Source organism: Ctenocephalides felis, unplaced genomic scaffold (assembly GCF_003426905.1).
Source record: "Ctenocephalides felis isolate EL2017-DRISC unplaced genomic scaffold, ASM342690v1 CF-g0.4_SCAFFOLD_00845, whole genome shotgun sequence".
NCBI classification, from domain to species: Eukaryota; Metazoa; Arthropoda; class Insecta; order Siphonaptera; family Pulicidae; genus Ctenocephalides; species Ctenocephalides felis.
Genome location: NW_020536999.1, coordinates 34,231,738 through 34,246,621, shown reverse-complemented (window position 1 = coordinate 34,246,621; position 14,884 = coordinate 34,231,738).

Sequence of the window (14,884 nt, the reverse complement as noted above, 5' to 3'; positions counted from 1 at the left end):
AAACTCAAATTAAACATATATATATATATATATATATATATGGCATATTACTGAATATGTGTATATATATATATATATATATATATATATATATGTATCAGCATTTCAGATGGAATATTTTTATGGTTGGTTTTTATTCATACGTTTCGAGTCTTTGACAAAAACATTTTCAAACGTATTTCAGTTTTTTATACTGATAATTGGGTGGATACCTAATATATATATATATATATATATATATATATATATATATATATATATATATAAATGAGACATGTTATTTAAGTTAATACATCAAATCAAAAATAAGTAATGAAATGAAATATGTATTAAGTACTAGTTTCATTGCTACATGAGTGCCATCGTTCAGCTAATTCATTGACTATATTACAGTAGCTGAAATAAAAATGAATAAATACAAGCATCCGAAACAGGCAAAAGATTTCCAATTATAAAAATTAATAAAATATGAATTATTAAATTAAAAATGATCAAGTTAAGGTATAGTAGAATCCAGGAGCCATAAAACTTTTTTCTAATTACTGTATTCTATACTGTTTTCATAAAAATATTATATTGTAACTGAAAGATAACCAATTATGTATCGAAATTACTAAGTACATTTTACACATATTTAAATTGAACACTTAATCTTTGTATGAGCAGGGTATATTTTTTGAATATTGGAATTTTTTGTTCCAATATAAGCATATGATATAAGGAAAGTATGTAATCATAAATTAAATGCCACTAATAAAACTTATTATAATCTGATGTCTACCGATATTAAATTCACCTCAGCGAAGTTTTATTTTCAAGACTATTTTTCAATGGTTTTGCATATTTTAAAGTGATATTTTATGTGAGAAATTGCGTTTATGCAGAATATTTCGAATAAAAATATTTCTCTTCTATTTGGTAATTGATATAGCTACCGAGAATATGACGCATATTGCATGTTAGGTTATTATTTCAAATAAAAAACATGTACATCGTATTTTGTAGCCTTTTACTTGATTCAGTTTACAATAGCATGGACAGAATATTTCATGACATATCAAATACCCAAAAATTTTCTTCACTTTTTTATTTGGGGTGTCTTATTAAAGTATGAAAGGAATTAAAAGTTTTTGTACTATAGAAATCTGTAATGTAGAAGTATACTATCAGAAATATTATGAAAAAGTTAATATTTTGTTGTCTGACTATATATATATATATATATATATATATATATATATATATATATATACACTTCAGTAAGGTTACAGGTTCAAGATATTTTCTCTCTGCATATTGCTATTATACTTACTATTTCAATTGAAAAGATGTATTTACTATTGAGTAGACTTTTACTTACTTCAGTTACAATGATATTTACATAATATTTCATAACAAACATAAAATACCTGAAAATTCTCCGAACTTTATTATTTAGAGTGCTTTATTTGATATATACCAAATTAGAAAATATCTTTTTTTAACAATTTATTATATGTAATAACGATTATTTAGAGAATTCTATAATATTATAATTATTTTATTATATTATACTTAAGTGACACGCATATTTTATCGATTTTGAAAAAAATTGAAGTGCTGAAAACTGCACAGTATATATTCCCTATAACGCGAACTGTAACGGTTATCTTAAAAATTCTTGAAATAGCTTATAGATTTAATATGAAAGCATTTTATCCCGAGAACCGCAAAGTCTTATGAAAAATCGTTGAAAAGTTACAACTAAATAATATTTCTCCTATACTATTTTATATACTACAATTCCCATTCTCATAATTCTTATTCGATTTAATTTCTTATATTTATCGTACAGCCTTACAGCCTTTTCTTAGATTACATTACATTACTAAATTGCAGCATTAATAGCGAAAAATTTGAATTGTAGGTATAGGCATACCTACAGTTACATACCTTAAATTTGAATTGTAGGTATAGACATATTGGTATCACTCTTTACGCTTATAAACTTCTATTGCCTATTTATAGCTTATAGTTCTAATATAATAGCATTTTACCTGAGAACAGCAAAGTCTTATGAAAAATCGTTCAAAAGATACAACTAAATAATATTTTTCATATACTAGTGTATATAGTACAATTCCCATTCCCATAATTCTTATTCGATTTATTAAGTTCCCGTAGGGCAAGTTATAGTAATCGCAAAAAAATCGAAAATGAAAATTTTTATATATCTTTACGTTTCAGAGGTTTCTGAATATTTTGGCATACCTTAGAAAAAATGGATGTATGTGTGTGTGTGTGTGTGTGTGTGTGTATGTGTGTGTGTATGTGTGTGTATGTATGTACGTGTGTGTATGTATGTGCGGATACAAATTTTCGTCGACGATTTCGGGAACACTGATCAACCGATTTGAATAATTCAAAAAACATTCGATTCGTACTGATAAGGAGACATGCTGATTAGTTTTTGGCGAAGGCAGGTCTAGCCGTTCCGAAGATACGGGGCAAAAAGTGCCGAAAACGGTAACTCAGGTTTTAAGAGAACGGAGCGTCCGATTTGAATAATTCAAAAAACATTTCACTTGTATTGACAAGATGAAGAATCGATAAAATTTTCATGAAGGTAGGTCTAGCGGTTTCGGAGATATGGAGGAAAAAGTAAAAAAATGAGCCATTTGGCGGTCAAAAATGATCATTAGACACATGCACATCAAATTATCAGATATTTTATAGAGATTTTAACAATAAGTATACATTTTGTTGACATTCCTATAGGTTTCGTACCAACGCTTATGCGTTAGACAGCGACGCGGCGCTTACGCGCTTTATATTTTGTCCCTATGCAGTTAAAGCAGTACGATTGCTTTGAAAAAAAGTTCAGATCTTCCACAATATGTCAAAATAAAGAAAAAAAAATTTTTCAAAAAAAAAAAATTAAAAAAAAAATTTTTTTTTAAAAAAATTTTTTTCAAAAAAAAGTAATTTTTTGTCCAATTTATAGTTTCTCAAAAATCTTATTTTTCCAAAGTATTTTTTTTTTCAAAAATGTTAATCGTTTTTAAAAAAATAATAATTTTTGGTACGGGAAGTTCCAGCAATTTGCCTTAAGGCACGATGCCTTAATTGCCTTAAGACAGAATTCCACTTACAGCTAGTTTCTTATATTTATCGTACAGCCTGACAGCTATATCATATCGCACGTAATTTTAGAATAGGAGAAAAAACTCACCGCCGCATATCTAAGCGCTTTGCGGCTGCCGGAAATATGCGGAATGGACTGTCGAGGTATTATATCCGGGTAACGTGAAGAGCAAACAAGGCGCTTTCCAACCCCAAATGAGGATTTATGCCTCGCTTCCGTTTTTCGTACAAATTGAAGTGGCGGAGGGAAACACGCTTTAATATTATGATAATTCGATATTTTTCTTCTGCAACCAAACATCCCCTCTCGTTTTCGATGACTGTATCAATATACGTTTTATATTTCTGAGAGGATTTCTTAATATTGTAATTGATGGCAAAGAAAAATTTAAACATGATACTTTTTGATATTATTCCCCTCTTGAACACTTTCATAAAAAATCGTATATACGTATATATATATATATATATATATATATATATATATATATAGGTGTGTGTATATACTAGCATAACCGGCCAAGCTTAGCTGCGGCTTTTAAAGTAATCCACCTGATTGAAATTTGAATCGGCTGGATAATCAACAGTTCAATACTACAATAATTAAATTAAAGTTTAAAAAAACAGCATATTGTAAAATTTATTTTAATAACCAGATGACATTTCTGCATGCAGTCGTGATATTAATTTTCACTTGAGAATATGGATTAAAAATATGTTTCTAATTGAAAATTATTTCGCTGCTTATTTCGGGCACCGTGGTTCGTCTTTACTACTATATACTACCTTGTACAGCTATTCTGTCAAAATTGGTCCAAACAACAATTTGAATTTATGTTAGTTGTGTTTATATACCCTTTATTTACATTCATATGATTGTGTTAAAAAATTGCGATTTCAATATTAATGCAATACAAAGACACTCCAATTATATTTATATGTATAGGAATATAGATACTAGGATTTGTCTGTTTTCAAAAACCGGTTTTTTGGTGAAAATTATGGAATTCGAAAACCGGTTTTTAGAAGAAAAAAAAGGTTTTCACCGTATATATGGAAAATGACAAATATAGCCAAATTTAAAAGATAGTTTCAAGCGTTTTGATTCTTGGAATCAATCATCATCATTTAAATCAGTGTGATTTCTTAAAGAAGTAACTTCCTCTACTAAAACTTCAAAAAAGAGTTTTGAGCCCTAGAAGCCACAAATAAAAGAAAAAAAAACTTATAATTAATATATCAGACTTTAAAAGCAATTAAGTCTAGCTTGGTCGCAAGTGAGAAAGTATTATCTATTTTGTATAATTTTGTGAGTAAATCGATAGTTATCTCAGTTTTTTAAAATCATATTTTATTAAACAAAAGAAAATAATTAGAATTTTTGAATTAATTAATGAAAATTGCTCGCAATAACTAACTTTTAAAACTAAAATTGATATTTACAAGTATATATATATATATATATATATATATATATATATATATCTTATATATAAAAATGGAGCTGTCTTTCAAATGTCCGAATAAAACTCGAAAACGGCTGAATGGATTTGGCCAGTCTTAGTCTTGAAAAATTCATGCCAATCCAGAGATTGTCCAAAAGGTGAGATAATATTTTAAATCCGCGTAGAAACTTTACATTTTTAATTTGAAAATTTTTGTAGAAGCGTAATTTAAATAAAACAATGGACGGTGGCTGACACGTGAAATGTCAAACGATTTTGACAGATGATGTTCAATTACATTTAATAGGATGTTTTACGTGAATATTACTTAATTATGATTAAATTGCGGTAAGTCTTTTTGTTTGTAGTTTTATTTATATATAGAAACGTTAGTAAACGGGCCGCAAGTGTTACTAGAAACTAAATATCAGCTATTTTGAAATGTTAATATGAAAATACAATTTTTGGCATATTTTTCTCAAACACGATGCTCTGATAGATCTCATTTGTACAATTATATACTCATTAGTATTTATAAAACATTTTCTAGGTTATATTATTTTCTATTTAAGTTATTTAAATTCAAAACCTAAATTTGGTGTCGATCAAGGGGACAATTTGCCGAAACTTTTCAAAAAGCAGGTTAAAGAAGAAATACCTAATTCATTTTCTGTCTCTCCTCGCAGAAATTTGAAAATTATGTATTAGCTCAGTAGTATTATTTAAAATTATACACAAAATCCTAAATCAAAAAAGAATCTGACAAACTTGAAACGTAATCAATATGTTGAAAGACCAAAAATGACTTGGATTGGATTACACCATGTTTTCTATAGAAAGTGTATAAAACTTCCACTTTGATTGTATTGATAAAATATAGACAAACTAATGGGGTTTATAGAATTCATACAACACATCTGTATACACTTAAAGTATTAATATTTTTGATTCTCTAGAAATTGTTTAGAATATACCTTACTTAGCAAAACAACGTTTGCCGGGTCAGCTAGTATATATATATATATATATATATATATATCTAATATTTTTTCTCTAAATTAATAAACGTTTTTTATTTAAAAATGTATTATTTTTATTCATTCGAAAACTTTCCTTTTACTATCATAAAAATATATATCCGTTATCATAAAATATAAATATATAATAACGAATGATTATTTTGAAAGTTGCATACTCCAGATAAACTATTATTTTTTTGTTCTACTAATTAAAATTAAAAGAATTTTACTTACTATCCATAAAACAGAAAATAAATTTAGTCACATTCTGCTTTAAATCGCACTAAATTTGCGAATAATTTTTTGTTATAGCAAAATATTCGGGCAAAAACCGATTTTCCGGTAACCTGATGGTTTTCTGGTAAAATTAAAATACGGAAACCGGTTTTCTGAAATGTCGGTTTTTGTATAAACCCTAATAGATATTGAATTTATTATGTATATTAACATAGATATTTAGTCACTAAAAGTAAGATAAGTTACTACTAATTACATGTTTCTTTCAAAACACACTTAGGAATTTTGGCATCTTGACTTGTGCATATTTAGCATTTTGTCGATTTTTGTTTTCGAGATCGATGAATAAAGTTTGTCTTTGAAAAATTAATTAAAGAATATTTTTAATTATATAATAATTTAGGTTTACTGTGCAAAGTTACTAGTTAGCAAACTAAGTCCAGAAGGGATCTATACAACTATTGGGATCTAAAGTGGCAGATAATAGTTTTTAATAATTATTATTAACCTTATTTTTTATTTTACACAAGCTACATTTTTATGTATATTTTTTTCTCAATCACACATACAATTTCCATTTCCATACGAAACTGTCCCGACTAGTTTGAATCAAGACATGCGTGCGAAATGCGATACTAAGGGTTGATTTCAAGTGCGCCCGGCCGTTTGATAGTTCCGTGTAACGTGAGATGACGCCCAAGTAACCGGATTCGCACACATCATGTATGTTTCCGGTTATGAGCCATGGTTTTCCGTTTGCTGGATACACTCGAACCCTCGAGCATTGTGTGCACACAAGATTTATTGCCAATTTTTGTGATGCACATCATGAGCGAATTGCATTTGCAATAAAACGTGAAATAGAAATTTTGTTTTAGTAGAAGTGATTTCAGATGAAATCGAATTTAGTTGATTGAATATCTGGCAGCTTTATATATATTGTGATATGTGTATCATACATTTACGATTAACATTAACACGTTAATCATCACGATAAAATTTTCACATATGCCTTGGTAAATTTATTAGATAATTTTGTTCAAAATGTATCAAGGAAACTTAATTTATGAAACAAACTTTTTTTCTCAGTTCCTGAAAAGACTATTTTTTATGTCACACATATATGACTAACATGGTCCTGTATTAAAACTTTTTTCTCGACAAACCAAGAAACTTCCAGATCAATTTGTCAGACATATAGATCTGATATGGCTCATGTAGAACTTTTTACCGTCAGACACATATGATTGGCTTAGCAATTAACATAGTAATTAAGATTTTGCTATCTATACATTTGCTGAAATCTACAACTGCTCTCCAAACAATATGTAGCAGACCAAATTTGAAAATTGAATAATTTAAATTTTATTATCAAGCTAAATAAATCTGTAATAATGAAATTAGAGCTATCTGAATTTATCAACCTTATTGTAATAGGGGCTTAAAACATTTTTTTCTCAGTTAATCAGTCAATTCTGAATCTAAACAATTTTATATAGAAAATAGTCTATCCATGATGAATAAATTAGTCATAGGATTCTATCACCATTATTGAATAAGGTGCTTTATACATATCTAGCAGCTTTATACATATTGTGATATGTGTTTCATACATTAACAGTTTAACAAGTTAATCATCACGATAAAGTTTTCCACATAGGTCATAGTAACTTCATTAGATAATTTAGTTGAAGATGTATCATGGAAACTTAATTTATGAAACTATTTTTTTTCCAATTTTTGAAAACACTATTTTCATGTCACACATATATGAATGGCAAGGCCCTGTAATAAAACTTTTATTTCGACAAACCAAAAAACTTTCAAATCACTTTGTTAAACATTTAGGTCAGGCACATATGAATGACTTAGCGATTATTGTGTTAAATAAGATTTTGCTGTCTTAGAAAAGGTATTCTAAAGTCTTTTATCTGCTCCCTCAACAATATATAACAGGTTAAATTTGAAAATCAGAATTTAAATTTTAAAATCAATATAAATAAATCTATAATAATTAATTAGAGCTATCGGATTGTGTAAACCTTATTGGAATGGGTGCTTACAACTTTTTTTCTCGGTCAATCAATCAATTGATTGAGAATTCTCAATCTAAATAAATATATATTAAATATTATCTATCTATGATAAATAAATAGAAGTCATCGGATTATATCATTTTTATTAAAAAGGGTGTTTAAAATAATTTAATTTTTTATAATGATTAAATTTTTAATCATTCTACATAGATGAGGCAATTTGATTCAAACTCACATTCAATTATTAACCAACCGTTAAAATTAAAACTATGTTGTACATAACGTCTTAAATTAGAAAATGTACCTATATCGGAAAGCTTTTGAAACCCGCTCTAGACAATCTGGCATTAGGTAGCAGCTATGTCCACTTTAACTTGAAAATATAGATTTAAAATTCATATACTTTCAATTGAAAATATGCCGATTATGGTCAATATCTCACACAAATCATCCTTGAATTCGGTTCGAGCTTAACTCAGCTCACTGAACCTGCCTTGCTGTACTACTCATTTTATGACTATTGTTAGAAAGCTGTATAAGTTCTGGTAATACACGAATTTCTACAAAAAAAACTTACAAGTGTATTCGAATAATAATTCGTAATTTAATATTAGTATTTTTATTATTGTACTCATTGCTTATGCTGAAAAATGGAATAAGAGTTATTTATTCCTTATTTGCGTTGCTTCAATCCGATCATAAATTATATTTAAATTTATTCTCGAAAAATATTCTTGAAATAATAAAATATGATTTATCTTTATTTTATTGAAAATAATACGTGTTTATAAAACAGAATATAATTCCATAAAAGATAGTAAATATTGATAAATATCTAACAACTAATAATAATGATTTGCACTTCATGCATTAAATATATTAAATATTCATTTTAATATAAAATTTATATATATAAAATATTTCAAACATGTATATTTACATAATTTTAACGTGTAAATAATTTAGTAATATCACCAAATATGTACAGCTAGGTCCTAGCCTGAAATTCATTACTAAGGCACACTATGATTAATACCATCGGAAAATCCAAATTTAAGATTATATGTAGCTTCAGGTCACTGTTTGTTACCTAATATATGTTTACTCATCTCTTACCGTATAATTAACTTGCACACATACAAAAGGAGTATCCATATTCAATGGTCTCCGTGCGTTATGTCATGTTGACGTTTCGACAGGTAAATGTTTTTGTTAATTATGTATGTGTATGCATATTCCATAATAACTTGGGTTGGGGATATAATTGTGGTTTTCGTGATAACACAGATCGATTTACTCAAATAATACGATGGCAATACAGTAGAACTCTAATTGTTGTTGATAGGAATTCGGATAATCGAAAATCCGGATAATGTTGTGTATTTATTAAAAATAATAAATACATACATAGATATCAATGAAAATAATGATTATTAAAAAATTGAAACTACCTTTTGTATGTACATATATATTTCCTTAGATTACATTACACACATGAACTGAACCTCATCATTAATCGCGCAAAAATTCAAAAAGTAGGTATGAATATTGGTACGAGGTTAGTAGTCCGGATAAAGAAGAAACCGTATACCTGAGGTCCGGATAAACAAGGTTTTACTGTATATTGATAATTTTTCGATACAAATGGTAATCATCGATTATTATCAACCAAATTTAAATCTCATATTTTTTACGAAACTTCCTATAAGAATTTGAAGCATATTTCATGATCTGTATATGTACCTAAATTAAAAAAGATAGATTTGTGAAACAAAGTCGGGTATGGTATATATAAATATACTATTAAGGCCAACGAATAATATTTTTTTAATTTTAATAAAATTATTCTAAAGAATTTTAAATAATTCAAATTGATGTTGAAATCATGTCAAAGATATAAATTATCAACGTTAATGATTTATTTGTATTGGTAGCACTTTTTACGCTTATAAATTTCAATTGCCTATTTTTTGCAGTATCTTTTGAAAGTTTCGCATCTTGTTTTAAATGTCTATTATGAAATCTTTATGCTGTGATAGAATCATTTTCACTTGCCATGACAGATATATGAGTTTGAAATCCTGCAGTTATGAAACTGCGGGCGATAGTGCTCGTTACATTCAATTATCTAGTATTATAGTCGCACTGACTGCGGGTGTTTTCTTAAGACCTACATTCTCGAAGACTTTTCTCAAATAATGTACTTAGATGATCGAGTTTAACTAATTTAACTGATTTTTCTTGTGTTAAATGGTGTTAATATATTTATTAATTATTTTGTCGATATTCTAACAAAATGGTTTTAACATCATATATAATAACTCGGGTTGACTGAACAAACTTGGGATTTTTTAAATTGTCATCATTTAAATCATTATAATAATTTTGAACATTACTGAATATGTAGAACAAATATAAAGATTTTACTACTATTTAACATATTACACAATTTGTAATTAATTATTCCGTGGCTTAACGGTTAGGCGCACTGCCTCGTGGAGCCCCCGCTCTAGATAACATGATATCATGCAGTAGTTATATTAATTTTTACTTAAAAATATAGATCAAAAATAAGTTTCTAATTGAAAATAGAATAGGCACTGCGGTGTGAAATTGAAATGGAAAATCTCTCACACCATTTTGCCATGAATCGAGTTGGAATCTAATTCAGCTTACAGACCTGTCTTAGGGCATTGTAACTATTATTTATTACTGATTTAGTATTTTTATTTATACTTAGATTGACAACTGTGCTATTCTAGTACATATCTTGATTTCGATGAATAAAATATTTATTTACAATTTTCACTATTTTGTTCCTTTTGCAAGGGCTTTAATCCACATACTTCTTTTCTTATATCGTATTTCGCATTATGTCCAATTAACTTTGGTTTCGTACATTTATCATATTATATTGTGCATTGTTCCAATAAAAAATTTGTTTTACCTTTTAAAACTCCTTCAATCTCAAAATCTCTGTCAACGGTCAAATGATATTATTTCTAAGGTTTTACTCGTTGTCCTATTCGGATAGTTATAAAAATATAGTCTAATGAGAAAAGCACTTGAAAACGCCTAACATATGTTTTTCCGCATCACATTATCATATATCAAGTAGGATATATTTTCAAACAAAATAAATTGAAAATGAATACAATATTTTTCTTAGTAGAAAATTATTGTCGAAAGAGACAATATTACTGAATTAATTATAATAATTGAAATTGAAATTATTGCAACCGTTTAGCGAAAAAAAAATATTACCTTTATAATCTTTCTCGTATGGTTGAAAAGAGTTTGATTTTGAACACATACTCGTATTGTTCAACACTTGATCTAATAATACTTGTCTACTATATGTCTACTACCTATAGACAATTGAAAACGTATTCATAAAATCTATTGAAGTATCATTTTATAAAATTTCGCGACAGAATCCTCGGAAACAATGCAGCCGTTTCACTTACGTTTTTGAATGCACGAGCTTTACTCGGCGCAGTTTGCTCTTGAGAAGACTTCACATTTTTTGCAGAACAAAGATTTTACAGTGGCGCGGTGTTAGAAAAAAGCCATATAAAAGTTTTAAAGGCTTGCAGTGTGTAACACAATATCTATTCGATTCTCTTAAACGAGGAGGTCTCTCGTGTAAAAGCTCGCAAACTTATTCTTTCAGCGACGTAAAGGCTGTTCATGTATGCGTGTGTTTTATTTTTTCTTCGGGTTTTATTATTTTCACTCAAAATGAGAACAAACCACTTTTTAGCGTATGTATATAGTGTTCAATTACTATGGTACAGAGGTTTCACATTAAATAATATTGTTTGAAGTCAATCATAGATTTCATTAAAATAAGAAAAACTCAATTTTTTTCAAAAATATCATTTTACAAAAGATTCATGACTTAAAACTTTTATTATAGAGTAATTTGGTCATTATAAAAATGATAAAATTTATTAAAATATTACCTAAATTTGTACGTATTTCTGTATAGGTGAATATAATAATTATTTATGATTATATGTAATTATTTAAAAAATGCTCATTTCAAAGCACGTGCAAATAATGTGCCACAATTAAAGCAATAATTTGCAGTAATTTGTTCTGGTCTTTATTCGGATTTAAATCTGTCTTTTATCATAATGATAAATCTGTAATTGGTTTTAAAAAAATTCTGTATAAATTGTAGAAAACCTAAATATCGTTATGGGTAAATTGGTATATTTAATGAAACTCATAACGTTGTTATATTCAAAGTACCCATTGTATACATTCAATGATACTTTATTTTCGAATGATTAGACTTTTCTATTGCATATTTAGCATCAACTTTAGCCAACAAATAATATTAAATAATATTGAGACATGTGCAGGTTGAGTTAAAAGTTCACCATTGCGAAAGGTTTTGAACTTTAAGTTCAACTTATTCAACTAATTTCAAGCCTAGACTCTATACTAAATGAATCATTCCAAAATCTTGACGATATATGTGCAGAACGAATGTGGAACCAGAGCACATTTTCCAACTCAAACTTCAAAGTGTATCATGAAACTTTGTAAGAAGTTAGAGAGCGTTTCATACAGTAATTTACCTATTCATATTTTTGATTAAAATATGTGATGTGCACTACTTTTTTTTCATTTTTGTTTTTAACAACATATTACAATATCCTCTAAATTAATTGGCTTTAACTCGTTCAGCCACACATATACACCAACACTTAGAGAAAATATTATCGTAAATTTTAATTTATCAACAGTTATCACTCCAATGTGTGATTCACCAATTTTGTTCATTTCTCCTAGATATGGTAATGCTAAAGGCCTAGAATATTGTCTTTTAGAATAATAAATACACATATGAAATTATTATCCTAAATTTTATCAACAGTTGTCACTCCAATGAGTGATTTACCAATTCTGTTCATTTCTCCTAAGATATGGTAATGCTAATGGCCTGGAATATTGTCTTTTAGAAACGTGACTAGTGAAATTTTTATGATTTTCCGTTTTAAGAAATGTTGAACAATAGTTAGTTTTCTTACTCTGTCTAGAAAATAAATATTAAGATCGTCAAGGTCATATTCCTGATAAACCAAGGAGCAGCAACAAGCTGTCTCAAAAGTTTCTTGGACACACTTTCAATCCGAAATTTAGTAAACAGAAATCGGGAGTATATATAAATATATATATATATATATATATATATATATATATATATATATATATATAGATGTATTATGTGAGACAATATATTTGAAATTTCCGTATTATTTAATCAAAAATTGAAAAAGTAATTGCATTCAGTTAAAGTTTATATGTTTCCATAAATATATTTTTACGAAAATTAATATCTAACTTATTAGACTAAAACTAGAAACTAGTGAATCATCATAAAATGTTGATATACACGTGCAGAACAAATGTGAAATCACCTTTACCCAAGTCGAACTTCAGCGTCTGTCATAAAACTTCGCGAGTTGGGAGCGAGAGAGCCTCATACATATTTGAACTTTGCGTTTATAGTATGGAAATAAGTCATATAGCTAGGTGTGCGTTCCGTCTTTATGGGATATATCGAGTACGTGAGGTAGCAAAAGATGAAATGATACTATTGCCGGAAGCCAAATAGTAATTGATAAAGTTTCGACGGATAAGAATATTTTATATGATCTAATTTTAACCAAATGAGGTCGTCGAGGAATTATTTATAAGTTAAATAAGTTGAAATTAGTTGCAAAGATATGCGTATTTTCAATGTATAAAATAAACTTTGTAAATATAAAATGTAAAGAGGACAACAGGCAGTTTTGTCAGTATAGGGAAGACAGGATACGGTTGTGCCAAGTTACCGTAGTGAGAGTCGTCATAAGAGTTAAACTATATTGATTTTAAGAAAGATTCCAATGTGGAAAGATGCAGTATGTTTGTTTGAATAAGTTTCCATTCATACTTTAAATGATGGACTTATGCTTTTAGGAGCCAAAAGTAAGCTTTTTTGTTCAAATTATTTAATTAATTAATAATTGTTTAGCTCGTTCATAACGATGACGTCTCCAAAAGTGTGCGCTCAGTACGGTTGTGACAAATTTTGTGGGTGAAACAGATATGAAAACAATTAACTTAACTAAGACAAAATGCAATATAGAAAGGAGAAGGAAAATTCAATATAAGAAAAAGAGGTTTTACAAAAATATCTTATTAACTTTGTTTAAAAAAGTATGTTTAAAATAATTATGTTGTGTTGTGTAACATATTTCTGACTATAAAGTCGCTTCTGACAATTATTTTCTTTTTGTAATATTTTAGAATATTTTTCATGTTAATAACTTTTATTGAAATGTCGTTCTCAACTCAACTCAATTTAGCAAATCTTGAAAAATTGTGCATCAACCATCAAACTATTACATAATAATACCAAACTCAAACACATTTTAGTGGAAATGAGATGACTGGTATCATGATGGTAAGATAAACTCAGATGCAATATATTTAATTATTAATTTATTTTCACGCTAATGTACAGTTAATTAAAAATATATTACTATACATTGTATTTAATACCCATTACTTATTACCAAGTTTGATAATGGATTGTTTTATTAATTCATTATCAATGGCAATCGAGAAAATTCTAATAAAATACTCATGCACTGATTCTTATGAGATGTTCCTAATTTTCCAAGAAATTCTCTATGAGATTTTATTTTCCAAGAAATTCTCCATCATACTTTATTCTCACTAATTTTATTTTATGCCGTATATATTATGAAAAACTTCTTCAGAAACAACGAATTAGTATTTGCAACCACATTAATGTGTCACATTCAGATATTCTGTTGAAGTTGAAATAATTGGAAAAACTATTTGCATTTGGTAGCGTAATTTTATTCAGTCAGGTAGCAAAACAAAATTATTTTAAAAATAATGTGTTTGTGCATTGAATTGATTATTCTAATTGCGAAAGTTTTTAATGAGATAGCATTCACTGGACGAATTATAGAATATAATATGAATTCATTAAAAA